Source organism: Pistacia vera, unplaced genomic scaffold (assembly GCF_008641045.1).
Source record: "Pistacia vera cultivar Batoury unplaced genomic scaffold, PisVer_v2 Contig790, whole genome shotgun sequence".
NCBI classification, from domain to species: domain Eukaryota; kingdom Viridiplantae; phylum Streptophyta; class Magnoliopsida; order Sapindales; family Anacardiaceae; genus Pistacia; species Pistacia vera.
The window spans coordinates 1242-13977 of record NW_022196657.1 but is presented as its reverse complement, the minus strand read 5'-3'; the positions used below and the strand labels follow the sequence as shown (position 1 = coordinate 13977).

General features: G+C 34.6%; 1 non-coding gene across 1 annotated transcript; it reads right to left on the bottom strand.

The window, feature by feature from the left end:
- Positions 1 to 9989: 9989 nt before the first annotated feature.
- LOC116116961 lies at positions 9990 to 10099 on the bottom strand. The gene has a single exon (XR_004125908.1). It is a non-coding gene; the product is annotated as a small nucleolar RNA R71 (small nucleolar RNA).
- Between the last annotated feature and the right edge of the window lie 2637 nt (positions 10100 to 12736).

Here is a 12736-nt window from a genome sequence, read left to right as displayed (position 1 = left end):
CTTCTTAGGGTAATTGTCATTGATGTATTGAACGCTAGAGATAGCTTTGAGAATCAATGAAATCAATTTAGGATTCCATTTAGCTTAACGGACTTGGAACTATTAACCTTCAATTTTTTGGGTCCGAAAGCTTAATAGGGATAAGTAGGAAAACATAGCCTGAGAAGGTATGTTTTACATGTTAGGGTGTCCAATTTATAATCCGTGCATGTGAATGTAGAAGTAACAGAATTCGTAGATTAATTCATAAAATCCTAGTGAAGTCAAAACCCTAACCGCTTTGTCTTAATTGATATTTTTCTTGAATTAATATTGTTTTCATTTTTTAGATTTTAAATTACGTAGTGAGTTTTGTTTTTATCTTAGCTTAATTGTCTCTCGCAAATCCAACCATTTTTCGTTGCTCCAACTTGATACAATACTAGGAAAATTAGTGCTTAACACGCAATCCTCGTGGGAACGATACTCTACTTATCACTTTATTACTTTTTGCGACTAGTGCACTTGCTAAACATTGCATGTTGTAGATTCAACGCATCATATATCACTTACTAGATCACTTAAGTGATCCATTATATCGCTTAAGCGATTTGGTATAAATAAGCCTGAGCGCTTAAGCAATCTTCTGCAATATATCTTATCACTTAAGTGATATGTTGCCATATACCAGACTTATAGTAGATCATTTAAGCAATCTTATGCCATATACCTCATCGCTTAAGCGATCTGCTGCATTGTACAGACATACTAAATCGCTTAATTGTGGGTGGTTGGGGTGGTAGCACTGATAGTAGGTAAATATGACTGAAAATGTGTTCTGGGTCTGATGGATCGCTTAATGATCCAGAACACATTTTCAATCATGTTCACCTACAATCGGTGCTACCACCCTCAACCACCCACAATGCAAGAAATAATTAACAAATTTCACTCCTTTCAACTCGCATTACATCAAACACAACCCAACAATCTAAACAACAAAACCAAAATCATAACTTCAACCCAATCCATCATTAAATCTTTGTAAATTGAAATATAAAATGTAAAGAGGATATACACATACCTAGATGAAATGCCAGGAGGAGGAGGAGGTGGATCTTTGGTGGAGAAGATGTTAATGGTGGAGGAAGAAGAAGGTGTTAATGGTGGAGGAAGAAGAAAGAGTTAATGGTGGAGTAAGAAGAAGGTGTTAATGGTGGAGTAAGAAGAAGGTGTTAATGGCGGAGGAAGAAGAAGGAGTTAATGGTGGAGTAAGAAGAAAGAGTTAATGGTGGAGTAAGAAGAAGGTGTTTGGGTTTGTTTGCAACATGTTCAGGTTTTTGGAGGAAATATTATAAAAGATTACACAATACCTCATTAATCCTAATTAAGTACTAATCATGTTTAATTACTCTTAATCAATAATAAGGCTATTTAGTTAACACTTTAAAACTTCATAGCCTTTTAATTAAATTTGAACTTGATATGGTCTTTTAATAAAAAGCCCCCCTGAAATACTGGGTTTTTTTTTTTGGGCATGGAAGGCAGTGATGAGAGAGGAAGTTAACAATTGTTTGTGTTGAAGTTTCCACGAAAAAAATGGAGTTTGAGAAAAAAAAATTAGAGAGAATGAAAGAAAAAATAAAAAGAAAGGAAAGTCAAAGTAAAAAGATAAAGAGAATGAAAGAGTTTTTGAAGAAAAAAATATGGAGAAAATAAGTTTTAAGAGAATGAAAGAAAAACTTAAAGATATAATAGTGAAAGAATTGATAAATGAAACTTTTTAGAGTCAAATATTTATTGAATTTAATGTTATATTTTTATTTATATAATACGAGTTTATATCTCAATTATCATTTGAACAACTTGTTTGTCTCAACATTTAACATGACTTCCATAAAGTCTTGGCCAAAAGCAAGAAAATAGTTTTCCTATTAAGCCAAATGATTAGAGGAAATACAAACATGGTTATTAATTAAATGATAAAAAATTGGGGGTTATACAAAAATAATCAACTTTTGAATGTCTATACCTTTGAATCCAAACCATTTAATTAATGGTCAAAATCCTCTTACCCATTTCAACACCACTATTCACAAATTTATCCACATTTCAATTCGTAAACATCACTCAAAATTAGTTAAACATCTATCATTTAAAACATGTAAACACTATATTGAGATAAGATCATTGATTTGTATAAATTTTTTAAGTTTCACACAATTTTCTTTTTTGTGATAAGTTAGTTGGTGTTACTGTGGTAGGTGGTCCCAAAGTTTGAACTTAAAAACTCAAGGAAGGGAGCAAACCTCATTGATTGTCATGATGATATATACTAATGTTTTGCTGGATTTCTGTACATATAACTATTATTGATGTTCATTTATCGTATATTTGATTTTGATATTGTTAAAATTATGCAAATGGGGTGCATGTGGTAAATTGAAGTAGGAAAACGGAGAGAGCAGTTAGTTAGTGTGAAAATTTTCCAACTCATGTAAACCATCACACAAACTAGATCATACGTTAAAATATGATCCAGTTAGCGCGAAAGTTTCATACAAATTGGAAAAACTTCACACAAACTATTTCTTGTTTACTAGTTAGTGTGAAAATTTCATACGAACTGCCTTTTGTTTCCCAATTAGTATGAAAATTTCACACTAACTTGATTTAGGTCACACGAATTTGCTTTTAGTACTATTTTTTACTCTTTTTTATTTTAGCAAATCACATAGATTATAATGTATATTATACTGATTGCAGGGTCATTCAAAATAGAAAAAATGTGCTTTGGTTTGTTATGAAAGAGAATAGAGAGGGCTTAATAGCACGCATACTTGTGTTAGAGAGAGGCAAAAGATTGTGCAATGTTAAAAATGAAGAAAAGGTTACCTGGAAAGTTGGTGAAGCTTAAAGGAAACTTTTATTTCTTTCTACATTTTTTTTTTTTTTTTTTTTTTTTTGGTAATATGGAAAAGGAATGAAAACTTTGTTACAATTAGACATTTATAGGAAAGTTAAAACAAATGAAATGTCAAGAGGTCTAAACAAATGGGCCTTATAGAATTGAAAAGAATTAGGAATATTTAAGTTTTGTAACTGATATCCTTTAAAAAAAACCTTTAATGAAAAAAGAAAAAAAAAATCCCACTATGAATTAAATAAAACCTACTTGATGCCTAACTCCCATAGTACCCTAGTTAGTAAATACGGGTACGGCAAAAAAAGGGTACGAGATTTTATGGATATGATCGCAAATGGTGAAAAATACGTTTGTAAAAATTTGGCCATAAAATTCAGGTACGGGAAAAATACGGTACGAATATACGGGTTTAATACGGCACATTGTCAATAACACGTTTTGAAAAATACGGCAATAGAAATCTGGTTTAGCACTTTTCAAAACATCCTGATTTAAATAATCCATTGTCGTCGACCCTACAATTTATTTTCCTTTCCATTTAAAGTATACTTTGAACAGTAACTAAGACTAGTATTTTTATCCGTAATTTTATAGCTATACATACAAAATTTGGATTCCAATTAGTATAGTTGTTTTATTTTCTGAATTTTATGTTCTGAATTTAATTGGACAGTACATTCAAAGGTCAAATAATAATAGTGTTATGAAATCTAAAAACATGACAGAATGCACATGAGTTTACAATTTGCAAGTGGTGTTGGACCCATCAGAGATAAATTAATCAAAGGTTGCAAGCTGATGGTTTGTTGTGTTTTTCTTCTTCTTTAAGTATTTGGCAATTCCAAATCCAAGCCCAACATTATTATTTTTATGAATTCATGCTTTTCTTTTGCAGTTTTGCCTTTACCTTTTGCTTTCACAGATGATCTTTAGTCTTTTCATTTTGACCCATACAATACAAAACAACAAAACTAAATGGAATATTATCTTAAAACAGATACCAAATATAACTCTCATAAGCATTTCATCAAAGATGTTTCAAACAAATCTATCAATCCACCAACATAACAAATCCATCAATCCACCCGCCCCTACTATTACTACTCACACACCAACACAAACACAAGCAAATCACCAACATACGAGATTCAAAGAGAGTTAAAAAAAGAAGAGAAGAAGTGTGTAGCTTGAGGCTTGAAGAGTTGAAGAGTTGAAGTATTGGACTTAAAGCTTGGAGAAGAGAGTTAAAAAGAGGAGAAGAAGAGATCAAGACTCAAAGAGTCAAGAGATGAAGATAGTTGATAGTTGAATTGTTGAAGATTTGAAGAAGAGATGAAGACTATCGAAGAGAGAACTGAGGAAGAGGAGAAGGAGATTTCCTTTAATTTTAGTCAAACCCCACCAAAACAACGTCGTTTTGCCTTATCATTTAATGATTTTTTTGCCCACAAAAATTCAGCCATATCTTTGGCCATCGTTGACCATCAAATGTGGCCAGATTTGGCCATAGATCTGGCCTTTTTCGGCCAGATCCACTGTGGATCTGATCGAAAAATGTTAGAATAGGTGCCTTAGAGCCAATCAATTATTGTAAAATTGACTCCTTGTAATAATGTTTATTTATCAATAAAAGGCATATTTTTCTATATCGTGTAAATCATAGTTATATGTAATGATATATGTCCTTAGGATGGTAGCACCGTGACGAGGATATCAAGTGTTTCAAATCTTGATAGTGAGAACATTGTGATTACATATGGTGGCCATTCTAGAATTATCCGTAGCCCCAATATTATTCTGACCAAAGACACAAATAATATGGTAAGACTATCATAGTGTTGAATGACTCTGTCGAAAGACAATGATTGATCTCACTTGTCAAGGTTGTTTGTCGACAACCTGGTACAACGCATGGGTGCTTGTTTTAGGCAAGTTCACTAGACAGACCCACTAGAGGATTCCATATGGATGGTAACCCCAGTGTCTATGAAATAGATCCTCTAACGAATGGCAGTGCATGTGATCTTTAGACTTGAGATTACTAGAGCGTCTTGTGCACCGATTGGTGTAGTTTGACACTAGCCTAACGTAGTTCTATTTACAGCTATTAATACAATAGTGATTTGCTACATCGAGGAGTGTATCAAGACTATGGTGGATCGACAAAGGATTTATCAATCTCGAGTATGAGAGAAGTTATCTCATTGTGAAATTAAATAAATGCCAATGATACCAAATCTGTGGCCATAGTGAGATTGACTTGTTGCTCAATCCAATTTATTAATCTAGTCATTGGTCCAGTAACTAAATACAAAGATATCGAGAATAACTGAGATTGACAGTATTTCTGTACCTCAGCCTCGATGAGATAACGTATGATGAAAAGATTTGATTGTATGGTAACCATATCATTGATAGATAACTGTTTTGCTGAATCTGAATCTATCGAGTGGCCATGATGTCTCACTAGGGGCCAATCTTGGTCTATGTATAGTGAGACGATTAATTGGTGTTACTTGCGATACTACTCACTACCGATATGATAAGGAGCCTACATGCCCACACACTTAGAAGATAATTTAAGAATTAGTTTGTGAAAGGGGTATTTTTGTCTTTTAGGACGAAAGGATATTTTGGTAATCTCACATTGCAATTAAATTTGCTGAGGTTATTGCCTATATTTAATTTTAATATTAAAATTAAAATTAGTGAGATTATACTTAAATATATGTGCGTATATATTTAAATGAATTATTATTAATAAAATGTTAATATATTAATTGATTTTAATAATTATTATTATTATATAAAATTAAAATACCATAAAGGGGTGTTTGGTTGCAAGGATGGATTAACTTGAGAATCCATGGCTATTCCTATTCCTATTGGGATTAGGGTTTTAATTAAGTGACACTATATAAGTGAAACTTAATTAAAACATATCATAATATTAATTCATTGATTGAATTAAACAAAAAACCCTAGCTACCTTCACTCTCCCTCTCACGTTTCCATAGAGTAAATCAAAGAATTTTTATTCTTTGATTTTGTTTGATTCTTGAAGCCTTCACTTGTTCTAGCAAAACACTTGTCGGTTCTCCAGATTATCTTCATGTGGATCAATGTTGGTGCAGTTCTACTTTGAATTGAGTAGTGAAATCAAATCAGAGATGTTTGAAGGAGCCTCCAAACATACATAAGTAAATATGAACCTGTATGGATTTATTGTTATATTGATTTTCATACATATTTGATTATTAACATGTAAACATTATAATCTATATCCAAATTTTGGGATTAAGCCAATAATCAGTTTGGTTTTAAAATCTGATTTTTCAGTTGCGTATATCCGATTAGTTGCTAACAAAATAGGCCATATCGGCGCACGACTGACCAGATCCAGCCAGTCGTGCACCATTACGGCGACTGTCGGCCACCCTCCGATGGTGGTGGCCGGCTGCCAGCTTTTAATGGGTGGGTGGGGGTGTTCTTGTTAATTTTTAATGTTTTATTGTACGGGTGTTTAGTAAATTAACAAACCTAGGGGGCGTTTTTGTTAATTTTTAAATCCTATCTCGTAATAACCACCTAACTCAACTTTTTCAAAAAATCCTCCCCAAAATAATAAAACAAACACACCCTTGAATGTCATACTGAAACCCATAAATGAATCCATTTCAACTACTCACAATGTCACACAGGAACCCCAAACCATATCCATTCCCACTACTTTGAATGCCACACCAGAACCAATAAAACAAGTTTTGCCTCGGAATGCTCTTGATCAATTACATTGCTTACCTTTTCATTAAAGATCTGTCGATTGTCATCACAGATGGTTCGGCTAGGGGAGTTAACGGATTGTGTGTTATGGACATTTTCAAAGACAAAGACACGCTACAAATTGCTTTAGTTAGGAACATTATAGAGAAAGTGTTAAATGTGAAGCCTTGACATGGTGTCGCATGGGATAAGTCATGTGTTGCCATTTTTAAGCTACTTGGGAGAATGATGATATTTGATGTCAAGAGTGATCCAATGGTTGAGATTAACAAATCAAGTCAACGATATATAAGGAGTTGAAAATTCAGATTCAACACAAGAGAGAGTTCTTCTTTATCAAGCAAATATTGATTTCTAGTTTCTGTTCATTTTCTAGGTAAAATTAGTGTGTAACTTCTGTATTTGAGTGACTGGGTAGTCAATCATTCAGTGAGGGGTTTTGTTCTCTCAAGAATTATAGAATAGAGTTTCTCCAAGTAGGAGTTACGGTTGGGTTTTGTGGTTGTGAGCAACCGTGAGATCTTGTTTGTTTGATTCTTGTAAAACTAGTGTTCTTATTGACTGGTGTAGTGAGCCCCAAATTATTCTGGAGCCCAGCGTGGATGTAGTCTATCCAATCTTGGATAGATGAACCATGATGAAAACCTTGTGTTTGTTCTTAATTGTGTTTGTGTGTATTGTTTTAGCTGTGTGATTGATTGGTATTGGGAGATTGATTATTAGGCTTGGATCATAACAGTGGTATCAGAGCTTGAATTTCTAAGGTTCTTCGTTTTTTCTTCGATCTGTGGGTTTCTTGAAATCTGGGGTTCATAAAAAATTGGGGGTTTCTCGATTGATTAGTTTAAGTTCTTAAATCTGAAATTTGAGGTGTTAATTGTTCAATTGGGTAGGTTTCTTGAAATCTCGGGTTCATTGAAATTTGGGGGTTTTGTGTCTAATTGCCTTGTTGTACTATAGAGTCTTTAATCTTATCAAACCAAGTTGTCAATTCTCCAAAATTAGAAATCAATTTCGATTTCTAGGGTTAATTTGGTTTATTCTTGATATCTTTACCAAACTTCACACAATGTCTACCATACGGATGGAGATTACACAATATGACGGGAAAATCGACTTCAATAGCTGGAAAAAGAAGATGAAAGCACTGCTTTCCCACAACAAGGTAGTTGTTGCATTGGAAAAGAACATAGAGAAGTGACCAGAAGAAAAATTAAAGAAAAAGGCAGAAGTAGATGAGGAAGCATACAATCTGATCGTGATAAATCTCTTTGATAATGTACTAAGGAAGGTGGACGGCTTGGAGACTCCTCTTGCACTATGGGGTAAACTCGAAACACTATATTCTTTGCAATCTACATCAAATGGCATTTTTAAAGCGTGTTTTGATAAGTTGTATAATTTGAGTGCTTTTAGGGTTGTTTTGATGTTAGTTTAGTTAACTTCTCATTTGTTTCCTTTGTTTTGATGTTTGCTTTTGTTAAGTTTAAGATATGAATGGTTACCTATTGATTTGGATAACTTTTGTGTTTTTCAGGCTTTGATTGAGTAGATTAGAGTATTGGAATGAAATTGGGACTTAAAGCTTGAAGAAGTTGAGATTACCTAACATTCTTGAAGGCCACGGCCATGCCTTGGTAGTTCATCATGGCCATGGTGGTGGAACAAAGATAAAACAAAGAGACCAGAAAGCACCACGACCTAGGCTATGGTGACTTAAATTTGGCCACGGCCAGGGTTGTGACGGAAACTATTAGGGCTTTTTATCAGTTTTTCTTTCCTTTTTCACTTAAGATTGTTTTGGGTATTTAAGTATAATTGAGATTAGTTGTCAAGGGACGAATTTTGCATATTTTTTAGAGGAGAAGACACATTCTTGGGGCTTGAAGACTGAAGATCAGATTTAAGAGTTTGTTTTTTTATTTATTTTTAAGTCTGATTATGTTTTCTTTCTTCTCTATTTCTTTCTTTGTTCTTGGGATGGAGTAAATCTCTTTTGTTAGGGGAGGATGGAACCCTAATTATGTTTTGAACAATTTTTATTCTTAATACCAGATTTATGTTTATGAATTTGTGCAAGAGTTTAGGTTTAATGCTTTATGAATGTTGGATTGATTCAATTACCTTGATGATGTTTCGAATAGAGAAGTTAGGGTTTATTGCTTAATTCATATTCATAATTGTTCTATGGGAATAACATTGCACAGCGTATTAAAACTAGAAGTAATCGAATAGAGATTCTAGGATTAATTTGTGGTCCATCTAATTCATAACCTAATAGGGCGAATTAGTCGTAAGGGATTGATGAATTTATGCTTCTTAATTTCAGAGTAACCGAATAGGGATCTGTATTAAGTTGAATATTATGCCTAAATAAGGATAATTGGCCTTAGAAGAATCCTACCAATTCATAGCACAAACAGGTGTTAAAAGTAGTTGTCAAGCATAATTAGGGGGAAATCTGTTCCCTAACTTCATTAATACTACAAAGTTCTTCACATAGTTTATTTGTTCAATTTAGTTATTTTTAATCCATTAGTTTTACACTCTAAACTTTCGTTTTAGGTAATTACGAATAATTACTTTGATCTTTGTGGGACGATACTCAACTCATCACTTTATGACTTGAACACGATTAGTGCACTTGCTAAGGTTGATTTAGTCGCATTAAGTTTTTGGCGCCGTTGCCGGGGATCATCAGATTGTTTGTGATTATTTTAAGATTACCTGTTACTTTGAGATTTTTTTTTTTATTTTGTTTGTTTTTTTATTGGAAACCAATAGGTGTTTCTGCCAGTGTATGACCAGAGCTTCTGGAAAGATTTTACTAGCATTTGATCCTAAGATAGAGCGCACTTTTCACGCAAGAAAGAGAGCAATCAAAAGGGAGATCACGGCTGATCACGATAACCCAAATAATGGAACACCACCAGCAACTCGTACACTAAACAAGTACTCTACCCAAATAATGGAGCGACATCGAGTATTTGACGACCAGTGATCAATGCCAACACCTTTGAGATAAAGCCAGCAATCATCCAGACGATTCAACAGTCAGTGTAGTTTGGTGGTTTGGCACATGAAGATCCCAACTTACATATTGCAAATTTCCTGGAGATTTGTGATACTTTTAAACACAATGGAGTTTTTGATGAAGCTATAAGACTAAGATTGTTCCCTTTTTCATTAAGAGACAAAGCTAAAAGTTGGTTGACCTCCTTACCAGCAGGCTCGATTGCAACCTGGGAGCAGATGACACAAAAATTCCTGAGTAGGTATTTTCCTCCTGCAAAGACTGCACAGTTATGTAATGATATTACTATGTTTGTGCAGGTGGATACAGAATCATTATACGTACGAAGCATGGGAAAGGTTCAAGGACATGCTCCGCAGATGTCCCCACCATGAATTACCAGTTTGGCTGCAAGTCCAGATGTTCTATAATGGTCTTAATGGTGAAGTTCAGAATATGATCAATGCTGCTGCGGGTGGTAATTTAGGTAAGAAGACACCAGAACAAGCTTATGAATTGTTGGAGGAAATGGCTTCAAACTCTTATCAATGGCCGATAGAGAGGTTGCCTGTAAGAAGAACGTCAGGTGTTCATAACATAAATGCTATCACAGCTTTGGCAGCATAAATGCAGGCATTAAATAAGAAGATTAATGGACTTCAAATGCAAAAACCTGCAATAGTGGCTTCTATATGTGATTTTGTGGCAAAGATCACCCTAACCATGAGCGTCAATCAGGTAACATGTTTGTTGTTAATTCTATGCTTGATCAAGCTAACTATCTTTCAAATTTTCCCAAGCCTAATAATAATCCATACAGTGAAACATATAATCCAGGGTGGAGGAATCACCCAAATTTCTCTTGGAGTAACAACAATCAAGTGAAGCCTCCACTCCACCACCAGCTTTTCAATCTCAAGAGAAGAAATCAAATTTAGAGGAGATGATGGCGAAGTTCTTGAGTACTACAGAGACAAGAATTCAGAATCAAGAGGCTTCCATAAAGAATTTAGAAGCTCAAATTGGCCAGTTGGCTAATATCATTTCAGGTAGACAGCAAGGGCATTTACCGAGTGACACATAAAAGAACCTAAAAGAGCAATGTAAGGCCATAACCTTGAGGGAATGGAAAGGTGATTGGTGAAGAAGCATCACAAAAGAAGGTGGAAAGTAAAGCTGAGTTACCGATCTCTATTGAAGAAAAGAAAGCGAATTCAGAAAAAAGAGACAAAGACTAAGATAAAGGAAATTGCAAGAGGTAAAGGAAAAGGTACGTCAAATTATGATTCTATTGTTGTTGAAAAAGATGTATCTAAATTTCCTTATCCCGATAGAGTTAGAAAGGATAAACTAGATCAACAATTTTCAAAATTTTTAGAGGTCTTTAAGAAATTACAAATAAATATTCCATTTGCTGAAGCCTTAGCGCAGATGCCTAGCTATGCAAAGTTCTTAAAAGACATCATTTCTAACAAGTGGAAGATCGAGGAGCATGGAACAGTTATGCTCACTGAAGAATACAGTGCCATACTGCAAAATAAATTACCTCCTAAACTGAGAGATCCAGGGAGTTTTACTATGCCTTGTGCATTAAGAGATTCATTCTTTGATAAAGCATTGTGTGATTTAGGTGCTAGTATTAATTTAATGCCTTTATCAATTTTCAGGAAGCTAGGACTTGGAGAAGTGAAAGAGACGAACATGTAGCTCCAGCTTGCTGATAGATCAATCAAACGACCTAAAGGCATTGTTGAAGACATTTTGTTAAAGGTCGATAAATTTATCTTTCCAGTGGACATCGTAGTTCTTGATATGGAGGAGGACCAGAGGTGCCTCTAATTTTGGGACGTCCATTTTTGGCGACAGCTCATGCTCTGATAGACATGCAACAAGGAAAATTAATCTTAAGACTAAATGACGAAGAATTGAGTCATTGCCATGATAGAGAAATCGGAGGGCATTTCAGAGCGAATCGCAAAACGACAAAGGTGTTGCAATCAGGTTTTTATTGGCCCACTGTGTTTCGAGATGCTCAAAGGTATGTATCCTCTTGTGATCGTTGCCAAAGAACAGGTAATAATTCTAAGAAAGATGAGATGTCTTTAAATAATATATTGGTATGTGAAATTTTTGATATTTGGGGTATTGATTTCATGGGACCGTTTCCATCATCGTATGGAAACACTTTTATACTTGTGGCAGTAGATTACGTTTCTAAATGGGTGGAGGCAATTGCCACCAAAACTAATGATTCTAGAACAATACTCAAATTCCTTAGGCGGAATATTTTCACTAGATATGGAACTCCTAGGGCAATCATTAGTGATGGTGGGAAGCATTTTTGTAATCACCAATTTAATGTACTTTTAAAGAAATATGGAGTCACACACAAGGTAGCCACTCCCTACCATGCCCAAACCAGTGGTCAAGTAGAGGTCTCTAATAGAGAGCTAAAACGAATTTTAGAAAAGACCGTCAGTGCCTCTAGAAAAGATTGGGCAACAAAGTTAGACGATGCTTTATGGGCATATAAGACAGCCTTTAAAACACCTATAGGTATGTCACCTTATAGGTTAGTATTTGGAAAAGCATGTCACCTGCTAGTAGAATTAGAGCACAAAGCTTATTGTTCTACTAATTTTTTGAATTTTGATGTGCAAAGTGCAGGTGCTAAACGTCTTTTGCAGGTGAGTGACCTAGATGAATTTCATCATTAGGCATACAAGAGTGCTAGTTTGTACAAGGAGAAGATAGAGAGATGACATGATAGGCACATTGTGAAAAATGAGTTCAAGCCGGGACAGCAAGTTCTTCTTTACAATAGTCGTCTTCGTCTTTTCCCAGGAAAGCTGAAATCAAGATGGACGGGTCCATATGAGGTAATTTAGGTAACACTTTTTGGAGCAATTGAGATCCGCCATGGAAAAACAGGTGAAACATTTAAAGTTAATGGACACTGTTTGAAGCACTATGTTGGAGGACGGTTCAATCCAAACACCGCGTCCATCCAGTTTCTTGAATAAAGAAAGCGGAGA